This window comes from Rhodnius prolixus, unplaced genomic scaffold (genome assembly GCF_049639745.1).
Source record: "Rhodnius prolixus isolate KJV_2025 unplaced genomic scaffold, Rpr scaffold_8, whole genome shotgun sequence".
NCBI classification, from domain to species: domain Eukaryota; kingdom Metazoa; phylum Arthropoda; class Insecta; order Hemiptera; family Reduviidae; genus Rhodnius; species Rhodnius prolixus.
Window position 1 is genome coordinate 31,078,246 of NW_027411593.1, and position 23,275 is coordinate 31,101,520.

A 23,275-nucleotide genomic window follows, 5' to 3' on the forward strand; every position below is an offset into this window, starting at 1 on the left:
TGTAAACCAAATTACAATTGCGAAAAGGTTAAAAAGAGCATTGTGGGTTGTGACGCTATGAATCATACCTATCAAATCGAGTTTGTAAATGTGATGAAACGCGCGTAATTCTTGTATGTAGCACCTGACTCGTTTTCGTACATTTCACAAAAGAAAGGTAAAATTCAAGAGAAAAACACCTAATTGGCACCCATTTCGAATAGATTTCTACTTTTTCTGCCTCTGTTACCAATTTTTACGGCCAGGGTTAAAATAAACATAAAGGGTAGCCTTCATTTGGGAAATAGATGGTAAAATACAAGGGAAAAACACCGAATTAGCTTCCAGATCGTCTAGATTTCTACTTTTACTGCCTCTGTATCCAATTTTTATGGCCAGGGTTAAAATAAACATAAAGGGTAGACTTCATTTGGGAAATAGAAGGTAAAATACAAGGGAAAAACACCGAATTAGCTTCCAGATCGTCTAGATTTCTACTTTTTCTGCCTCTGTTACCAATTTTTATGGCCAGGGCTAAAATAAACATAAAGGGTAGCCCTCATTTGGGAAATAGAAGGTAAAATACAAGGGAAAAACACCGAATTAGCTTCCAGATCGTCTAGATTTCTACTTTTACTGCCTCTGTATCCAATTTTTATGGCCAGGGTTAAAATAAACATAAAGGGTAGACTTCATTTGGGAAATAGAAGGTAAAATACAAGGGAAAAACACCGAATTAGCTTCCAGATCGTCTAGATTTCTACTTTTTCTGCCTCTGTTACCAATTTTTATGGCCAGGGCTAAAATAAACATAAAGGGTAGCCCTCATTTGGGAAATAGAAGGTAAAATACAAGGGAAAAACACCGAATTAGCTTCCAGATCGTCTAGATTTCTACTTTTTCTGCCTCTGTTACCAATTTTTACGGCCAGGGTTAAAATAAACATAAAGGGTAGCCTTCATTTGGGAAATAGATGGTAAAATACAAGGGAAAAACACCGAATTAGCTTCCAGGTCGTCTAGATTTCTACTTTTACTGCCTCTGTATCCAATTTTTATGGCCAGGGTTAAAATAAACATAAAGGGTAGCCTTCATTTGGGAAATAGAAGGTAAAATACAAGGGAAAAACACCGAATTAGCTTCCAGATCGTCTAGATTTCTACTTTTTCTGCCTCTGTTACCAATTTTTACGGCCATGGTTAAAATAAACATAAAGGGTAGCCTTCATTTGGGAAATAGAAGGTAAAATACAAGGGAAAAAACACCGAATTAGCTTCCAGATCGTCTAGATTTCTACTTTTTCTGCCTCTGTTACCAATTTTTATGGCCAGGGCTAAAATAAACGTAAAGGGTAGCCTTCATTTGGGAAATAGAAGGTAAAATACAAGGGAAAAACACCGAATTGGCTTCCATTTCGAATAGATTTCTACTTTTTCTGCTTCTGTTACCAATTTTTATGGCCAGGGCTAAAATAAACATAAAGGGTAGCCCTCATTTGGGAAATAGAAGGTAAAATACAAGGGGAGATCACTGAATTTGCTTCAGTTCGTCCAGATTTCTACTTTTATCGTGTGCTAATTGAATCACGGTCTGTAGAGACTAAATATGAAGTAAATGTAACATTCTGAGGAAGGTATCTTAAATTTGAATTGTGAATTATAAAACTTATGATGTCACTCATAAAATACTTGGCTGTTGCAGGTCTACAATATTACAGTTACTAATGAATTTGATTTACAAGGAATTGTCAGCAATGTTTAATTTACTTTTTCTCAAAAACTAGATTTTACTTCTAGCCATAGTTGCATTAAGCGAGCAACTAACTATAATGTTCCTAAAAAGATTATAAAAGATATTGATAAATAAAAAAAAAAAATTTCTCGTATGGTATGAATAATTCAATAATCTTACCTTGAAAAGAGTAAACTTTTCAAAAGTAGTTGTATTACAGCTTCATACCTGGAAAATAAAAACTTAATTAATTTCATTTTAAATCCTTTCTTTGGTGACCTATTTAGAAGGAAGTACAGATTGCTGGACTGCTGGAATATACGGTTAAATTCAGCTGGCGAGTATTCTAACGTGACATCTTATCAGTATTTTACAGTATCTAAACTACTTGCCGAAAACATTGCATCACTCAGAAAAAGAAAAGTTACCAGCTTTCTTCTTTCAGTTTATTTACACTAACCGAAGAGTAAATTATTTCAAATGGGCCAGAAAATGCAAAAGTTAAAGAATTTTGTAGAACAAAACTCCATTAAAATTGGTAAAAAACATTTTACCATAACATCATCTGGCTTTTCACTCTTACCAGACGTGCAGTAGACAACCATTGTCATGATGTCATGAGGCAGCCAGGCCATGTTGGTGCCAGAAAAAAAGAAGGCCTCAATGGGTAATGTAATGACATCAGATTATCATTAGCGAAGAGTCCTGTTTTTGTTGTTTAAAGGTTGACTGTGGAAGTAGGAGATAACAGGATGAAAGGCATTGTTTTGAGTGATAGCAGAGTTACAGCAGATGCTGTGGGATGAGATGACACACATGCGTTGGGTTTTCGTCACATCTTAACTTTATCTAAAGGAGTTTCAGTGCTAATCGGTACATTAACAATATTTCAAGACCAGTTGAAAGGATATTCTAGTGTCATCTTTACTGCTCAGATAGACGCTATTCAACTTCTCGAAGGTAAACATTTTATCACACCTTTTTGCAGCAAAAAAACAAAGTTTGCAACTTTGCTTGCCTCGGGCAGCTCGTAATCTGACAAGATATGTGGGCTAAGATGCTTCGGCGATTAAAGCGCTTCCAACAAAACAGCCAATAAAAGAGAACCTGTGGCCTCAAGCCTGAGAAAGTACGTAAAGAGGAATAAAGCAAAGTTCGAATTGGGTAAAATGAATAGAGAACAAATAAAGGAAAGAAAAGAATTTTAAAAATGATGGACTTCAAAACATGGTCATCTCTTAAATCCTAAAGCAAATTGAACCTTTTATTCTGGGCGACAAAAAAGAATATTTTGATAGGCTCGCCAAGCTAAGCACTGCTAATAAAATAGAACGCTATTTCAACATGTTAGAGAGCCGGAAAACGGATTGGTTACTTTGAACATTCAGAAAGGTGGTTGTTGACAATAACAACAACAATAACAACGCCATTCAAACAGTGGTTGAAAAAATTTCTATTAACCTAAAATCGTTTTCTTGACAATAAATCAATTATTTTTTGATTCCTTTCTTGCAAGCCCTATAAAATTTTAAGCTGCCATTTCTAACTTGGATGCTGAATGATGGTAAAGATTATGAATTATCGAATTGTAACAGTAAGTACTGAAACTGCAGTAAAGTAGCTCATGCGCTCAAGCAATGTTTATGTGTGGAAACTTTAGGATGAAATATCAACTTAGGAATATATTTTAAGGAGGTGTAGATTTTTTTTTTTTTTTTTGTATTTATATGAAGTAAGAAGTTGATACTTTTATGTGGGACAAGACAGAGTCTGCCTATATATGGAATATGATAGCCTTCAGGGATCTAACCAATTCATATCCTATTGGAGAGAACATGTTCATTCCCGTTGAGAATACCCACTATTCTCTGTTATTATTCCTCACTGAAAAAAGAGTAGCAATTTTTCACAATAACGCTTTTTTTTTTATATCTATCTCAGAATAGCAATAATAATTCTGTCCATTTCTTCATAAAAGTTTACAAATGTTTTTCTTCTCTATCCAAAAACAGTCTCACTTTATAAAACAATAGCGATTGTTTGGTAGTAAATACAGTATAAGCAAAAACATTTATTAGTTATTATACTTTTGCACCTTCCATTGCGACAGAAAATTTTGAAGTAACATGCACTTATTTATTGGATACTTTACAAAACGAACAAAAAAGTTTTTAAATAAAGCACAATCTTTTGGACTGTCATTCATGCCATATTTCGTATTCTTCTTAAATGTTTATTAATAGAAATAAATGGATTGTAGATAGATATGGCGATGATAAGAAAAAGCCGAACAGGATGATCTTTTAAGTGGTTATATTGCGGAGTGAAGCCTATAAAGTGAAAGAATTGTACATATATGCTGATGATATTTTAGAATCCTTCAGTGAGTTCGTTAACTTTCGTTAACAGGTGCTCTTATAAACTGCCAACGTAATTCCTTAATAATCTGAATGTCCTGAAGTGTGGGTAAGTCGTTTGTAGATTTAAGGGCACTTTTTTAGGATTTGTTTTCGTTTATTAATTCTTAAAACACGTCCGAATCTTTGAGACTCTGATTTTAAGGATTTTAATTTTTACTTTTCCTTCGTATTTATTTAAAGCACTAAATAGTGATCTCTTGTTCCAGACAATACTGTCTTATTTCTGGTAAGAAAGATGTAAAAGGCTATTAAAAATAGAAATATTAAGTACAGACAAATAAGCTAACACGCCAAATGGCCTGTTTTCCGGCCAGCTGAAAAAATTTGAGCGGCCAGCAGCACTAAGCGGACCTTTTTTTATGTATAAAAAAATTACAAAGGAAACAAAGAGCAAACACATTTTTCCACATTACAATACAATGAAATAATTAAATTTAATCAACAAATCAATTAGTTTTCCGTAAAAAAAAACATTAGTTTTAATTCAGGAACTATAATATTCCTCAGTTAAAACCAGACGGTTCGAATACGTCAGCTGGAATAATCATTCTCATTTGCTAGTTAACAGGATATTCCTCTGGCAAAATACAATCAACCTTATTTCCTGGACGAGATGAGCTGTTATTCTCATTTGTTAACAATTTAGTCAACGCTAATGACAACTAACAGAGGATTTAATTACGTCAACATTTAATAGGAATCCACCCTTTGTTGTAACAGCACTACGTAACAATATTCGCAACGTTCATATTTCCTTTTGAAACGCAAGTTTGTATCATTATACTAACATTAGTGTTCTTTTTTGTTAGCATTATTAGTGAATCTTGTTATCTGTTTAACGATGTGTGCTTTGGATATATACAAGTAGATACTTGAATCCTATTTTATAAGTATATGGAGAGAATATGTTTCTAAAATGAGCCTAAGTTCTTTTAAAACTCGGAGATCTATTTTCGATTCCTTCATTTGTATTTATTTTTAGGTGGCATGTAAGTTTTATGTGCATGAATTTGCTGAGTTAGTGATGAGCTAAAGTTAGCCTATGCATTCATTTTACCCAAATATTTGCAGATATTTACGTCGTTTGCAGGCTCTAAAAAGTGCAAATTGTGAGAATGGTATCAGATAATGTTTGATGTTATTTTTTCACAACTTTCCTTTATTTTATGGATCAAACGTCTCCATTTTGCTTTTAGATCATCATTCGTTTAATATTACTAGCAAAGATGATACCACCAGATGAATGTACAATTGTATTTCTAGAAGTGGTATCCCCTTTCACAATCATAAGCACAATAATTGCAGTGTTCCTTCTTGCTTTTCCAAGCAAAGGACTTTTCTGCCCAGAAATCCATTACAAGTGCTGCTAAATGTTTGGAGTTCGTTTTTGTAAGGATTTCAGGTCTCACTTCCGTGAAGATAAATTACACAAATAGTAAATGTAATTGTAATGCTTGTTAGAAATCATTATTTTACACAGTTCTTAATTAAGCACACTAACGCCCCCAATCATTTATTCAGAATCCAAGACTCAGTTTCCTGATTTGAATGACTCAGAAGAACTAGAGTTTTGTGTTTCCCAAATCGTAACAATCAAGATTCTTTTCGAGACCTGTGTGCACAATGTGAGAATTAGATATATCAGAAGCGGAGAATAATCGTTTTGAAGACTTCCTGATCAAATATCTTTATTTTCTTAGATCCAAGGTGCCATCATATCTTTTGGGTAGGAATTGATCAGGTCTTAGTATACGAGGTGTGGCTACTAAATAACGAGACTATTGCTGTAAAACATTTTATTTTAAATTTATACGTATTTAGTTATTATCACCTTCAATATACACCCCTCCCCTATCCCTACAACGCTCCCTGCGAATTTACCATTGTTCGAAACAGCGCTGGAAGTCTTTTTCTGTCAGCTCCTGCATGACGAGTGCCGCTTTTTCTTTCGCAGCTTAAACGGACTGAAATCGTGTTCCTTTTATTGCAGATTTGTCTTTGGGGAAGTCACATGGGGCCAGGTCATGGCGAATAAGTCGGATGGCCTAAAACTGCGTTGTTGTACTTGGCTAGAAACGTCTTGACAGACAATGCAGTGTGAGCCGGCGCGTTGTCTTGATGGAGAACCCATGACTTGTTCTTCCACAAATTGGGTCGTTTTTTCCTTACTCTTTCACGGAGTTGAGCAAGCACCTCACGGTAATAATTTTGATTAATTATAATCAATATTTTCATCCGTTTTTGACGTGGAAGGGCGACCTGGGCGGTCATCATCTCCGACGTCTTCTCGACCATCTTGGAAACGCTTGAACCAGTCAAAAACTCGCGCACGTTAAAAACATTCATCGCCATAAACTTCTTTTAATAAAAGGTAAGTTTCAGTAGCGGTTTTATCAAGTATCATGTGAAATTTCACGACAATTTGTTGCTCTACTACATGTGTAGTATCATGTTTTCGGCAAAACGATACTAACACCTCTTACACAAACGACGGTTCCGGTCAGACAGATTTCTCTACAAACACGTGAGACGCTGCAATCAAAAGAGAAGGCTTTACGCTGCACAGATGTCGGTGGTTAGGATTTGGCGCTGGCATAGTTCTTCTGTAGCAGCATCAGTCTCGTTATTTAATAGCCACACCTCGTATCTTTCTTCTTCTACCGAGAGCGATTACAGTAAGTAGTTCTTAGGCCATCGCTCAATCGTGTGGCAGTCCATCTTTTTGACTATTGCCTAACTTTTCCTGTCCTCTACTAGAACTCCTACCACTAGATACAGACATCTTTTTTCAAAGACTTTCCAAATCAAATTCATATGAAGAATGCCGGATTTAGCCTATTGAATCAGCAAAATCAATAACTTTCCTAAAAAATCTTCTGTGGCAAATTGGTTATACATATATGTAGCTATACTATACATTTATGTTTGTGTTAGGAAAAAACAATATTTGGGCAGCACTGAAATCTACATCATACTGATAAAATACTAGCTTTTGTAAAGTTTTTCTGTTACAGATTTTTAATAGATTTATTTAACAAATAAACTCTGCTCCAGAATCTGGTACCTTCTAACAGCTGGATCAGATCATTGAACTTGAAATTGGAAAATAAAAATTAAAAAACACCATTTTTAGAATTCTAATCTGAAAGAACAAGAAACTAACTCGTATGTAGGTACATCGTACGTTTAATTAGCTTTCCTGTTTTTCTAAATGTGCATTCTGTAAAAACAAACGTAATAAGCTTTAATTAAACCTTTATTAAATAGAAGCGAAGATCTTTTTAAAGAACTTTCTTTAAAGAATTCTTTTGGTATTTTTTTTGTTATTCTTATTTTTAATTTCCTTCGCTAGATGTGCTTTAAGATTCGGGCACCATTTAAACTTTTTCTAGCGTAAACTAGAACGTTCAAAATAATTTTACCATTTTTTATTATTTACTTAATAATCATGAATTTTCTTCTCCTGAATTAAACATAATATTCCAGGTAAAATGAGTCTAATCTTGTGTACAAGAAATTGCTTCTAAAGTCACCAAAAAAGAATTCATTCATGAAGATTTTTTTATTTTTTACTGAAGCAGTTATTAAATTTTAACCATTTTAATCTCTGAATTTAAATCGTGAACCAAGTTGATTTAATTATTCACTATTATGTCTTTTCAACTAATGGTTCAAACCACGTTTTGGCTTTAATTCAATTGGAATGTAATTGATTTAATTTTTGCATATCTCTACTCCAATCGAAGTGATGAGGATTAGTAACTACTTCGTAAAGTATTTTGAACTTAAGCTTTAAGAATAGACTGGACACTAAAACCTAAACTCCATTTTTCTCATTTCTTTAAAACTTTATTAATTCCAATTGAATGTTGCATAAACAAAGAAATACAAGTAAGAGCTCATTTAAGTGATTCTTTATTCATCACCAAACAGAATTATCCAACAGATAAAGACAAAAATCATACACTCAATAATATAGATTTTTTTGTTTTTACTGAAGCTTCTGGTTACCTCAGCTCAAAGGTGTTCCAGACGAAATAAGTTTTCCTTATTTTCTTTTTGAGTCTGTACACGTATCTCTCTAGTTAACTCTACCTAAATTTGATCTACTGGTGTAACTTGCTTTCCAAGGGCTTGTTTTTCCTGCTCCCTTCTTACAACTCTTTTTTTAACCATCCACCTTCCACTTCATTTCAGCAGCCGGTTGTAATCTATTCCAGTGGGAATTCCTAGAGTATAGTTTTTGTTAAGTCTATTTCTTCTTTTACTCTGGAACTCTTACAGGCCCCTTAGTCCATCTACACTCTAAGTTCATTTCTTTCACAAGATAAACTTTTAGTTGCTTGCCAATTTAAAGTATTACACTAAATTAAAATGATGGTTTTGGTTTTTTGCGAGCGTTGTTGATAGATGATTTTTGGGGAATATCGAGGTGCTTTATAAACTTTTTTGCTTTATACCAACGTTTCGGTAATGTTTACTACCTTCTTCAGGGTCTGTACAAAAGGAATATTACACTAATATAGATAAAATTGAAAACCTATTTTTTATTTTTTTGGCTTCTTAAAACAAGAACTTCTAAGAATAAAACAAGTCTTCTAAATAAGACTGCAAATTCCAAAATTTCAAAAAAGTCTTAGTAGGAGGACAAAAACTCCTGAGAATATCAGATGTAAGAAGAATTGCTGGAAGACCAGCTGTCATTAGCTTTAGCTTTCATAAAAATATTACAAAAAAAATCATGTCCGCTTTAGGTTCGTTAAATCCAAGAAATGTACACATCAAAACAACCTCTGCAGGACATTAGTGTACAAATTGTACTTCCAAATTCCTGAAAAAGTAACTAGACCGATTCCTCCTTTGGTAAAACACAGATAGGCCAGCAACAAATTTTTAAAGTCTACCATCTTTTGAAAGCTCTATTAAAATTTATGATGCCTTCGATCTTAGAAGCTGGCCTATAATAGCCTGGTTCACTATCATCCACCGTCTCACCTGCCTCTTCATAAGGAGAAATAGATTACGAATTAACTGAATCCATGACTAGGTTTTTGAATAGCTTTCATTTTTAATTGAAATAGTCTTAAAGTGAAAGTTTGAATTTAAGAAAATGAAGGGTAAGGTAAACTGAACAAATAAAAAAAGCAAACATCTGTTAGAAATGTAAACATACAATTAATCTATTATTCTTCGATAGCTCTATGGTTAAAATATGTTCTAGCCTCAACGTGGAAAATTATGGCGAATGAAAATTGATTTTGTAAATAAATCTACGAAGCCAATCATAGAAGTCAACCCAATCAAACATTGTTCGTTTAATATCCAGAATATTGACAGAGTAGCTACACCAGTATTTCTATCCCTCGACCCTGGATTGAGTAAGGAACAGAACTATAATTGTATAAAACTTTTATTTAGAAAACAAATTAGTCATTGGACTAAATTTATTAACCTGTATTTCTAGTAAACATTGTACGTTTTATACAGTATAATTGTCAAGTAGTTAAGTAACTTTCTTAATTTTATAACAAATATAATTACATGTTTATGAGTTGATATGAAAATGAGAGCTGGTAAAATATGATATAAGCTTTAGTTGGCTTGTGTATAAAACTCAAATATATCACTGAAGGAGAAGACTATTTACATGTACGTGCTTGCAAAGAAATATGAGGAAACACCCGACCTGCTCTTATTCTATTGTGTTTATCTGCTAGGATCCTTTTGTATAATGGGGAATCAAGACATGATGAATAAAGGGTGGATGTTCGTACCCGGAATACATGTGTTGTTATGAAGGGGACGAAGCCAGTGAAGCACTAAGTTAGTTACTTCAGACAGCAGAGATGTTATGGCTGTTAGATCCTGTACTGACTCTTGAATAACTTAACTTGCCATTTCGCTTTATCATTTCCAAATTCTCTCCGTCGTTTTCACTAAAAGTTCATCATAAAACTGATCTTGAGTTTTCCTTACCGAAGCAAAAGCCCCACGCTCTTTTTTAAACGAATTTAATCCGGTAAAGGTGATTAATGAAAACTTCTTTGTTTACAAATAGAATTTAATTCACCTTTTATTCAATTATTTTTAACAAAAACAAGAGGAGAATAATTAATTTAATGTTTTATTTGGGGACGACAGTTTAACCTGCATTATCCACTTAGCTTTAAAATCGAGGAAGTTTACAAAGAAATTCCTATTGTCATTCATCAAAGTGGTTTTTGATTGAGAAATATTGAAAATTGGTTATAAAATTTCCATTTTTAAATAACAGTAAAGTGATAGCCATTTTCTGGTTATAGTTATTTGTAGTTATGAACTCTCTTTTTTTCTTTTTTTTCACGTTTGCGGATTCAACCTATATTCGATAGTATCGAATCTAGAAATATGATCATTTCAATAGTGCTTGAATATGTATGGCAACTACTAGCTAGATGAGAGGTTATAGCACTTCTTGTTTCATATCAAATTCTTAACCTCAATGGAAAACAGTTGATTAGATTTCATATCACCAATGTGACCTTTTTAGGAAAAGTGTCTTGGAAAGTTACATCATGAAAGTGTTTTGATCAGTCCATATGTGGCAAATACATGTGATATATTTGTAAGAACTCGATGGCTCAATCCGTGCTTGGTATATGAACTACATTTTATATATATCCAAGTATATATAGACAAGACGTTGAATTGTCTGCAGATACACGATACCAATAATGAAAGAAGATATTGAGTCGATGTCATGCATGCATACAGAGCTAGAGAACTGGTCCCTCTTTTCCATTTCCATTGCTTCGGATGCAATGTTGTCAACGGATCTAGTTCATTCGATATCTTGAGATGAGAAACCACGTGGTATAATATTTACGTGACCCTCGTCTTGCGCCGACTGGTGGGTGGTGTTGTTAAAATTTTAGTGAGATATTTCTGTTTTTTCTGCTTATTTTCCTCTCTTTTTGTAACAAAAACAAAAAATCTTTCTCTTTCAACCAAAGTTCACGCAATGAAATTTTCTTGATACCTAAAATTTGTGCGAGAAGAATTACTAAATTTTATTTGGCAACTCCAATTTTCCCTAAATTTGAACTTTCACTTATTGATTCCCTTTTTATATTGTGCTGGCAATGACGTTGTCAGTCCACTTAAATGAAACTTTGATTAACAACAGTATGTGTTTTTTTAACAGATTTCACCAGCTTCAAAGTTGGAAGAGCCGCTTAAATTTTTGTAGAGCTTACTAGAAAGTGTCTATTAAAAAACGAAAGAAAAAAGTCCCAATTCACGGCAAAATTTAATTAAATACTGCTCGACAAAGTAATCGCAGTTATCAAAATACTTAAATGGTTCTTAGTAACCAGAGTCTGTTTAATCCAGGAGCGCAAAAACTTTTGAAGTTTGAGGGGCAGACGTCGTTGACTTGTGTTAAGTACTTCGTTATTACTTCGTCGTCTTTCATGATCTCGTGAGATCATTACTGCAATAAAATTATAAGTAATCAAACAATTTACTCAATACCTTAAATATTAATGAAAAATGTCTGTTTTTCATAATAATAACTTAATAGTTCTGAAATAATACACAGAGAAAACGCTGGTACAATAACTTCAAATTTGTGAATTTGGCGAGTAACATCATTCAATGTTCAAACCTTCTCTTCCTCCCAATTCTTACAGAAATGTTCATTTAAGAATTTTCTTAAAACTGAAAGTGTTTATCCCATTAATGTTGCCAATGGGGATTGCACTTAAGGTTTTGGGCTCAGATTTATGAATACGATGTAACTATTATTTAGTGAGCCTTTCAGTCTTCTTCCATTTTCGAATTCTCCTCCCTTATCAAACCAGATAACCAGATCTCAATACTCTCTAAGCTAACTACAATTGCTTTGAGATATATTAATTAAAGCACTTACCACTTGATTTAAACCGCGCAATTACACATTGATGCATTACAATTGACATTCAGAAGTGTACTTCGAAATTAAGTTATCTAAATTGTTGGGAAAGTGTATTGCCTGTTACATTGGTTTAACTGCTAAAGTTATCTCTAGTAAATTGCTTATTTCCGCTGGGTTATTTATAACTTTAATTTTAATTACATCTTCTATTTGTTACAAAACATATTAAAACGTTTCTCAATAACTGAAACCTGCCTGCTGAAACCGCTTAGAAATTCAGCTTCTCAAAATATTTAGATAAAGCAGTGCTTATTTTAATTACTATATGTATCCTTTTTTAATTTTATTTGACACCATTTAATTTGTTCTTTGTAATTTTAATCTTTGTTATAGAAGGAGCTTGTTCATTACCAAGATTTGGATGGTGGTCACAGACTTTTATAACCTGGTGAATTAAATAATTGCATGGAACTTTAGATTGTAAACAAAAATAAACGATTTATGCTGATTTTTAAAGAATATATTCAATTTATAATTCTTTAAATATTTATTTTACCACTATGTACTATGTATGTTCTATATTATACAATCCTTTCATCATTTTGATTAAACATGTGTTTGATTTTTAATATTTCAATTTTTGTAGCTGAGACCTTTTTTTTCAATTCCAATCTAATTAATTCAGCTAATAAGTAATAACTATGGATTTTTCAATTGTTTATCTTCTGCCCCAGACTCACAATATTATACAACATTTTTCTTAAGTATATGTCTATGTCACACCTAAGTTTGGAAAAATCAAATGGTCCTAATACAAAAAAATTATTAGGAAAATTACAGCTACATGGTCAGCTATTCGCTGGCTAACTTTTGTAGACTTTCTAGACTGATTATGCTCTCAATCAATGAAGTCAGAAATGGTTCGCTTTTGAAGTTGTGGAGATTTGAGAGTAAGTGGGCAAGGTATAAGAAGTACAGACTTGATGTAGCCAAGTTGGGCATTACAGTATAAAACGATTATTCTTTTTTTGTATACAAGTATAAAAAGAAACATGAAAGTATTAACTAAAAAGGAGAAGCTGACTGTGTGAGTAAATAAAGCTGATAATTGTTGCTTTACATAATTATACAGCGAAATCGTAAAAGGAACTTGGTGTGAGCTAGTCTCTAATAACCTCATGCCTCTGCTGGCCCAGCTCGTGGTGGCAGTGTACAAGTAACAGACCAGTTACCAATTTGGATCTGTAGTCTACCCTTCAGCTACATCCTATAGAGAAGAGTGTTGTGGTATGAACCACCAAGCTTCTAATCCTCTCTAAATCCCAGCACACTTTAACACAAAATACATTCAACTACTTTACATTGATGCAAACTTAATTAACATTACTACAATTCACTCTTAATTACATATAAACCGCTAGGTCTACCATTTTGTAAGTCTATAAAATTTTACGGCCACGTTTTTACCATTTACTTTAGAAATAATTTTAAAAAAGCGTATTCAATGTTGGAAAATATGTACTTAATTAAACTGGTAAAATTAAGGATCATTACTGCTCTTCCTTTTTTTAGAAAGAACATTCACAATTAAGTAAATACTTTTTATACAATGTAAGTGACACACTAAAATGATTATTAACGATCATGATCATTAAATACATGGGAAAATCATATATCAAAGTGAGAATAAAAACTTAATGAGAACAGGGAAAAACTAGAAGACAAGCTCGAACACCACCAGCTGGGCTTGTGACAATCAGTGATTTTTTTCAATTTACATTACACACATTAGGTTAAGGAGAATTGAAAATTATTCTTATTGAAACATGATTGTTCTAATTTTGGCTTCATTTGTTGAAAACGAAAATTCAACAGATTTAATAACATCGCTTATTTCCAGTCACTCAAGTATAAGGAAAAAGTAAAATATAAACCAAAATAAAGACTCTAAATCTTTCTTTAAAAGAGATTGATAGAAATTAGTTTCCTGAAATTTCCAAAAAACCATCAAAAAAAATTTTCTTCCACGATAAAAGCTATTTGACTTAGGACCAGCAAACAAGTCCATTCACCAGTTTCTGCTGGTCAAAAATATAAAATGGTACATCTCCTTTTGGTTTCAATGGTAAATGACTAAGTAGTAAGTATCATCATACACAAAAAGCAATAGTGGAAAAACGATGTACTATATAAACAGAACAACTATCTCTTTCTGCAGGGAATGCAATGAATTTGGGCTTCGTTGTCAGAAGAGTAAGACCCTATGATACCCTATACCATCCAAATTTACGTTATGCAAAAAAAAAATCCCGGAGTGAACTCCTAAACGACAATAAAATTGTTGTAACCAATAAATTTGAAAACTAAATTTTAGTTTTATCCAATTTATAATTTTCCTTATTAGAAATTAAATGTACTGTGACCAAATTTTAAGATTAATTAATAACCTATTTCAATTAATTGAGCATATCTCGAGCATTCTTCAAAGAAGTCTCTGGACTGCCAATGGAATGAACAATGATTAGCTTGAAAATATTTTGTTCATTACACCACCACACTATTCTCACTATTCTCTAATTATAGGTATTAATTTTACAAACAGACATTCGGTGATATACAGTCTAATTTTATTGTTACTAATATTACAGAGAAATTTATATCAGAAGAAAATACAGATTTAAATAATCAGGAAGCAAGTGTAACGATGTTCTGCCCCTAAAAAGGCTGAAGGGAGAGGCTACATTATAGAACAATGGTCTTTATTTTTAGATCATCTCGGAAAATCAAGAAAAGTTAGAAAATACATATACACAAATTGGAATTCCCAGCAGTAATAAACTTCAAATTTAGGTAGTAGCTAAATATTAAAAATAAATATTCTAAGGGAATCAATGCTCATGAAATTTCTTCCTGAAATGCTATAAAATGTTTAAAATTTAAGTAAATAATAAAATCCTAAGGAATGCTTTTTAATCTCAAATAATGAAAAAAAACAATCAAACAAAAATGACTGCATGGTTATTTCTGATAAACATGATGATGGATTAAAACGTTTATTGTTTTAAAACATTTTTCATAATACTTAATCTCCTCTGAATAGAAGGCTGCTTAATTATTAGGAAAATTTTAAGCACCATTTCATCAATTAATCTAAAATCTATAGAGAATTTCTTTTATCTTATCAACAACATTCATTCTGAACAAAGCTCTTAAATAAATGAGTAATGGACCACCAATGAAAGTTGAAAAAACTTTAGAAGTTTGACAGGAGAAAGTTCTATGAATGAACTTAAACCTTTAACCTTTAAACCTCCTTCGTCTGAAATTCTTTATTATTAATGATTTATTAAGGTCAAAAAATGATTTCGAAAGCTCAAAATTATTTCTTAACTTTTCCGTTGATACTAGTACACTTAAAAGTATAATCAATCCATAATGTTAGGAAGTTATAAATCAATAACATTAAGAAAATTTTAATATAATTCTAATTCTTTAGATTCTAAAGAATTAAATTCTTTAATTTTATAATAGTGATTAACCATTATGGGTTTACTATGAAAACCCATAAAAACACAGGGAGTCTTTCTGTGTCTGGAAATTAAGGAATCCAGAATAATGACAAAATTAACAATTGTGTATTCTTCTCAACTCTTGCTACCTACCAATGACAGCTAACTGGTTGCCAGAAACTAAGGAATAGAATTAAAAGAAATTGACTTGAATACAAACTTATTTCTTGCTCCCAGTCAAGGAGTTTTAAAAAGAATATTAAACCTAAGGACCGCCTCGAGAATATTATTTGGAGTACGATGATACAAGTATTAACAAAATAGTACTTAACAACATCACTAATCTCAAAATTATTTATAAGTTGAAAAAAATTATTAAAAAAATACCAAATTGTTCATTAGCTTAAAGCATTTATAAGGCTTTAAATTGAAAGTTACAATTTAAATTAATATCCATCAGAACTGCCGTTCGCAAAACAAACACCACTAAATTTAAATTAAATTTTAACTTTAAATTAAATTAAATCTTTAGCGGCTTTAATAAACAGCTAGTATTCTATAAATAATAATAGAATTATTATTAATTCTAGTTGAGCAAATGTTTATTTGAATAAATTTACTCTTTCTTATGTAATAATTATATACATTTAAAATAATCTTGCACTATGTGCAAATGTGTACACATTACAACTGCGTTTATTAGTGCGAATAAACATACTTGTTTAATAATAATAATAACAATAAACTGGGAATAAAAAAAAAGCAATTAAATCTTTCTTTATGTTCAGAATCCTCGTCCTAAAAAAGATATCTTTAGAACTAAAAAGAAAATAATTAAACCAAAAAAAAGGAAACTCTATAGTTGAAGTGTCCAGTTGAAAGGAGCGCCACCGTTTTAATAAGATTGGTATCCCCTTTTTACTTTTTATTACAAAAATAATATCCAACGCTCAGATAATAAACTTTTAAAACAGTAATTAAATAAAAAACCTTTTAGAGCATTTTTTTTATCTGTCTTCACTTCTTCTTCTTCTATATCTTCGGTCACCAAGAAAACAGTAATCGCTGTTTCCTCTGTCCAGATTCTTTATTAAATAAATAAAAAAAAAAGAAATAACAAACAAGAAAACAAACCTTTACTTTTAATTTCTTGTGAACCCTGATTATTCATTTTTGTGTAACTCCATTTTCTTTTAATCTTTCCTTTTTTTTTAATACTGCCTTGATAGAAGAAACCTAATTACCTAAGGAAAGGAAACCTATTTAGTTAAAATCCCTGTTTGCTGCCACAAGCTGAATTTTTTTCTCCTTTTCTTCACTACATTACGTTTTAGTACTGTTCTTATCTAGATATTGTAAGTCCTGGTTGTCATCCAGTGAGTCTTCAAGTGATTAAAAGAATCCTATTTATTGGATCAAACTCCTAAGTTTGGACCAAAATAGGGTAACTAAGCTTTATTTTTGTCGTTAAAAATATCTGCTTAACAATCAATCAGAAAAGTTGAATGGAACTAGTTCACTCAGCTTTCCAAATGACTCGCATTTGGGGAACCTGAAGTATAAGGCTAATTTATCAATTCTATTTATATATGTACGATAGATTTCGTATATAGATTTATAAATAAATTTAAAACAAATATATAAATTCTATTTATTTCTTGAAAATAATTTGTATGCTTTCAACAACTCCACCGCTAATGAAATATCAAGCTGGTGTTTCCTTTTAGCAATAAATATTTATCTACAGTTACATGTATGAACTTTTTAGTTCGGAACATGCCTCTTGTAAATGAAATACCTTTGCTATAGTTAGCCTTAGTTGTACTCGTATTTCTTGAAAGAAAAATTTCATGTTCATCTAGATTTAGTTATTTAAACTTTTTTAGACTTATGAACTTGGTTATTTGGGGAAGAAATGGTAGGACAGTATTAGCTAGTGAACACGCCTAGCTCTAGGCTTGCAAAGATTGCAATAGAACTTTCTACCTCAGTTATATCAATCCGAAAGGGAAGTACAAGGTAATATGGTATTGAAATTAGAGACAAGATGATAGCTATAATAACAGAGATTGGTGATGATATGACGAGAATTGGTACAACTCCGAAAGTCCAAATAGGTCATAATTTGTCTCTAATTAGAGTATATTTTCTGATAAAGTTTGTATCACTTTATCACATCTTTTCAAGTAAGTTCCACTTGGATTAACGATCTAGGAGTAATCCACTGTAAATTTTGCACAGAAATGTGATTATGACAGTTCGGAACATGCCTCTTGTAAATGAAATAACTTTACTATAGTTAGCTTTCGTTGTAGTTCTTGAATCAAATTTCATGTTCATCTAGATTTAGATATTCTCGCAGATTTCTTTAGCAACAATAGGTTATTAGCAACACATAGATCAGTGAAAAAAATCAACGTCTTGTCGACGCTTTTTAATCTTATTGAATCTATATTTAATTATTTGGTTAAGAAAATATTTAGGCAAAATTGTTTACAATTTCGACAGTTTGTGTTGTTCAGGGCAACAAGCATAACAATAAGGTTGAATTCCTTTTTATTTGGAAATATGTTTACGGTGAAGCGCCTGTTGTAAGGGTAGCCTAAGGATCTAACTTCCCTAGCTACAGCCACAATGTTATGTTGAGAGTGACAGGAGAATAAAGTTCACTGCAACCTGATGAATGGTTCTACTGCTAGAGGAAGAAGTTGACTGTATGAGAGTAAAAGAAACGTACAACATAAAGGAAGATACACATTAACCAAGAAGGAGGCTGTCCTCTGACTACTCAGAGTCAACTCTGGAGCTACCCTTCAGTTTAGATTGAGTAAAACGTTACTTCGTCTGGCGCTTTTCTTTTTCAATTTACGTTGGTACAAGTGCTCTTCTTCCTGAAGAGAAATCTTTTCGACAGGATTAAAACTACTAAGAGAATAAAAAGAAATATATTATCCTGAATAACATTTTCAACCTCCCAGTTTATACTGAACTTTAAAAACAAATGGAGAATAGAACTATTATTGAAGGACGGCATTCTCTTGCATTAATAAGATCGTCTCAGAACGTGTTAGGACATTAAAGATCTGTATGAAAGAAACGTAATCGTTTATTGGGTATATACTAGTATAAACAGAGCACTTGTACCAACGTAAATTGAAAAAGAAAAGCGCCAGACGAAGTAACGTTTTACTCAATCTAAGGTAATCCTCATTGATTTGAGCGCAGTACTCCTTTGTGGAGATTCTAGTAAAAATCATGCTGCTGGCTATTAGTTTTATTCTTCCTAGAACCTTCTTTCTTCTTGATGGATAGCATAACAAGAGAACCCCACTATTAAAGACCGGAGAGCCAACGACGTTAAATGTTCACGCGCCTTAAATTAAAAACAAACAAACAAAAAGAAAGAGAGAATTCCAGAAATGGAGTAATTTATTTTCTTCAAATTCAGTCGACATATTATGTCATTTAGAAGAAGAAAGGTCTTCAGAAAACAAATAATAATAACATCAAATGTATCAACACAGCAAAAACATAACTAACTAGAATTTTTTCTTCATCTCAGTTCTACAGAGTAAACTTTCTTCGGTCAACAATGTGTCTTGAACAGCTGTCTCAGGATGCTACAGGAAGATTGCTTTTTTTTTTTTTTTACTTTTGCTTTTTTTTTTCTTACATTTATCAACTTGAAAGTGGGTATATACTAGTATTAACGAGTTTTCTTAACCCGACAAGTTTCAAGTGCTTTGATTAACTACTTTTTGATATATGTACATTCAAAGACTTGCAAAAAATTAATGCTGAACACCCACCTTGTTTAATGGATAATTCTTCTATTATTTTTCAACTTCATTTTCTTTATCACTTTTCTTTCAATGGAGGTCAGTAACAAAAACAGTTCAAAGTATGTAACAAGTTAATATTCATATGAGGTACATTAGCTATTTCTATGGCATTTTTGCATAATTAATGATTTTACTAAGAATTCTTAGTGGGTAAAACATATCTAAGAATAATGCTCTAAGCCAAAAAGTACTTTACCTACAGTGTATTGTAACTTTGTGCTAGAATTATCAGAACAGTTAATTAAAAAAAAAGCTCTCCTTGCATCATTAAAGTTGTGAAGCTCTTAAATACTGTTTTCAGTGGTTTTGTTAAGATTTGAATTGATTGGAATTATTGTCAGTTATCTTGCTCAATCCAGTTTAACTTTGTAAATATGTTGCTGGTCCATTAAGTAGACTCCTTTCGAGGATGACTCATTATGCATACACATTATGAACAATTTGTCTTAAAAAAGTGCTTTTATTTTCTCGAATTTTAACAGTTTTATTTTTTGTTTAAATCATATTGTTATGACATTTATTTTATTTATTTATTTAAGATAGTGAAAGATTATAGATATTAGTTTATTCTTTGTTTCAGTGAGCACATCGACCATAGACCAGCTCTGCAGACTTGAAAGACAACAGAAGTTTTCCTGCAGTGCCCAAGACCTCATCCAAGACTAAAATCCACTTGTTCACAAATGACTGCCTAAAATAATGTAAACACAAAGACTCTATATCACCTTGCAAAGGATTGTTTAGAATTCATAAAGCTTGAAAAAAAAAAAAAAAATCAATCCATTGGAACTAACAGCAGTAAGGAAGCTTATGTATAACAGATGGCTCAACTGCTGATTACCCGTGGAATAACGGGGTTGGCTTTTTTACCTCCAATTTCCAAATCTTGGAGCCTGTGGAACAATTTATCACTACTTTTAAGGATGAAGTCATAATAATTCTCCTGGTCCTCAAAAATACTTCAAATTAGGACGTTCCAGGATGTCAAGATTGGAAGTAAGTGACGTTAGAGTTGATTAATCGTTTATAGTATACTGATTTCGAGCGGTTCCCAATCGATAATTAGCCTATGTTGTTTTAAGGGAACAAAAATGCTGAATGGTTGGCTAAGAAAAGTCCAGAAAAATTACGAGCCACGTTGGAGTTTTGGAAAAGTGAGAAAATACCGGAGTTACCTTGGGGAACATGATAGTTACATTTTCCCTAACTAACTCCGAACAATCAGTGGACAGGCTTACTTGTGACGAATTGCTTGGTGCTAACCTGCCATCTCTGGGAGAGTAGTGCTATATTTGGTTATCACAAATCTAGTTTTTAGATTTAGACAACTGCCCTGATACTTGTAATACGATTAGTAATTCCACTTTATATTGGTACGCCCGTCGTTCAAAGGTTATACACCAATGATTTGACATTGGACAAAAAGTTAATTTTTTCTGTGAACTCTGGCAGATGCCTGTTGTCATTGCTAAGTATATTTTATTTTTAATAATTTATTTCCTGTATAAGTTTTTGAATGGTAAATAATGTAATTATTTGATAATATAAAGGGGAAAAGTTCGTGTTATAAGCCCTCTCAAAGCTACCGAAAGTTTTAATATTGGCCATGCAAGGAAGTTGTGTTGGATCAAGAGATTCATCTAATGCGGCCATATTGTTGTAACCCTTCTTTTTACAACAAAATCTCCTTCATGTTCTCCTTCGATGCACTCGAGCCACTCCGCCAGTCTTCTTATTCGCAGTCGCTGAATAGAGATTTCTTTTTCTTTTCTTACATCTACTTTTCAAGTTTACCACCTTTTTTCCCTTCTAAATCTCTCTCTACTTTTAGTTCTCCGTCTTCCTCTTGTATATTTTTTTACTTTCATATTTGTCCGCAACCACATTAAAAAAAATATATTTTTTTTTTTTTTGAAAGTTAAAGAGAAACACCAAGTAGGCTACTTATTCTCAAAGTATTCCTGCCTCTCCTTCCAATAGTGTTGACTTCTTTATGTATGCAGGAGAAAACATGTTATTTCCCTTCCTGCTTTGGTTCTTGCTTCACCCAGCCATCTTCCTTAATAAAAACCCAAACATCTCTTCTTTTGCTTTTCCAGTTTGTATGTTTCTTTGCCAGTTAATATATTCATCCTGTATATTTTTATACTTTATTTTACTTTAAAAGAAACTTTTACAATTATTTAGAATATAAATGAACGTATCTATGACTTGATTTCTTTTACATTTTATTTATGTATATGTAAATGTTATCCCATAGAAACAGAAATTTAAAGGAAAATAAAATATCACCATGTTTATAACTGTAGTGTATCCAGGAGTGGCTTCTGATACCGAAACTTGATAACGACATGGCGAATGTGCGTGACATGTGTTATTAATTTTTTAATGGAGTTCAGAATTATCATGTTGAGACAAAATTTTATAATTTGAGGGCATTGCTCAAAATGTTAGATGGAGCGAAGTTCAGAAAATTGTATACTCAAATCGTTTGGTGAAGCAAATTTTTCCTGAGACTAGGCAGAATGTGAGGTAAGCTTAAATTATTTTAATTTAGGAATTCTGTGAGAGATCGTGTAATGAAAAACACATGTTGCTACAAAGCATTAAGTGTGAAAATGAAAAAAATTATATATATATATATAATTAGCAATAAAACTGAGGATACTCAAATAGAAGAAGAAAAGAAAAAATTAATAACAGACCCCAAAAAAATAATTAAAAAAGAGAGAAAAAGAAAAAGTTAAAAAGCAAGAAATTAATTTTGGGAAATATGTCTTTGAAAAAAAGGCGAAGAGGAAACTAAAGTGAAATTAAATTTCAGAGTTGTTGCTGAAAATAAGAAAAAATGTTGTCAAAGAAAAATTAGAGAAAGAAGATTCACATAAACATTCTGCTGAAGAAACTGAAGAGAAATAGCTGAAATAGAAGAAGTTGAAAGAAAGCAAGAAGATACATTCTGCAGCAGATTATTATAAATAAGTTAAAGAAGAAAAATTTAATGTTGAGAATCAATCCGTTCCCTACAAATCTTGAATATTTGTAGCAATGTAGATGAAAATGGTGGCACAAGGAAAGAAGAAACAAAACATAGTGTGCACTTTAGGGAAGAGGAAAGATGGCAAGAAAATTGTAAAAACTTAGGTTAAACCAGAGAGTAAATTCAGAGCAATTGTCAACTGGTTAACTAAAGAATATTTTTGGCAAAATAGGAAAGTATTTGAAGCATATCAGTTTTTAAAGGTCTTTAGCGCTGAAGAATTGAAACAAAGAAAGACTTACCATCGGATAGAGAAGGGTGTAGGATTGTAAATAAATTTAGTAATTGCGATGGTCTGGTGTTCCTGGACCAAATTGCATTTTATAATTAAATAAACGGGAGTTTGTCTTTGAAATATGTGTGGGAAATCAAAAATAAATTAAATTATTTAAGAACAAATAAGCACCTTCTTCTTGGTTAAAAGATTAAAAAAAGAATGCAACTTAATAAAAATAGCACTTCAATAAAAATAAAAAATGAAAAATAGATAACAACATGGAAAACTATAGAATAATCATGAGACAATAATTAAATGAAATATTAGAAAAGCCAAGAAAGAGAAAGAGAACTTTCTGAAAATTAATAGATGATATTTTTTAATTTAAATATATTTAAATAAAAAACAAATACATTTACTTAACTGATGTGATTTGGATTTAGGAAAGAGAGAAGTTCCCTCCTTACTAATGTAAGGGTGATAAAGCCTTAAATAAACCGTCTAATGAGGTAAAGCATTAGCCATTATAGGTAAGCTTAGTAGAAATCATCGCAAGCGTGAAATAAGTATCTACTTAAAAAGATAAACATTGTGAAAGGGAATTTGCAAAGGGATGTGTGCTCATTGTACGATTGATAACCTA

The 23,275-nt window shown here is 31.9% G+C and overlaps 1 protein-coding gene and 1 long non-coding RNA gene across 4 annotated transcripts in view; one reads left to right on the forward strand and one right to left on the reverse strand.

Moving 5' to 3' along the window:
• Syt4 (Synaptotagmin 4) overlaps positions 1 to 23,275 on the reverse strand; it is a 163,412-nt gene that overhangs the window by 100,092 nt on the left and 40,045 nt on the right. The gene's annotated exons all lie outside the window — the stretch shown is intronic.
• Positions 7,174 to 12,727, forward strand: LOC141451158 (uncharacterized). Its single transcript, XR_012456560.1, has 3 exons — positions 7,174 to 7,299; positions 9,352 to 9,508; positions 12,418 to 12,727. It is a non-coding gene; the product is annotated as an uncharacterized lncRNA (long non-coding RNA).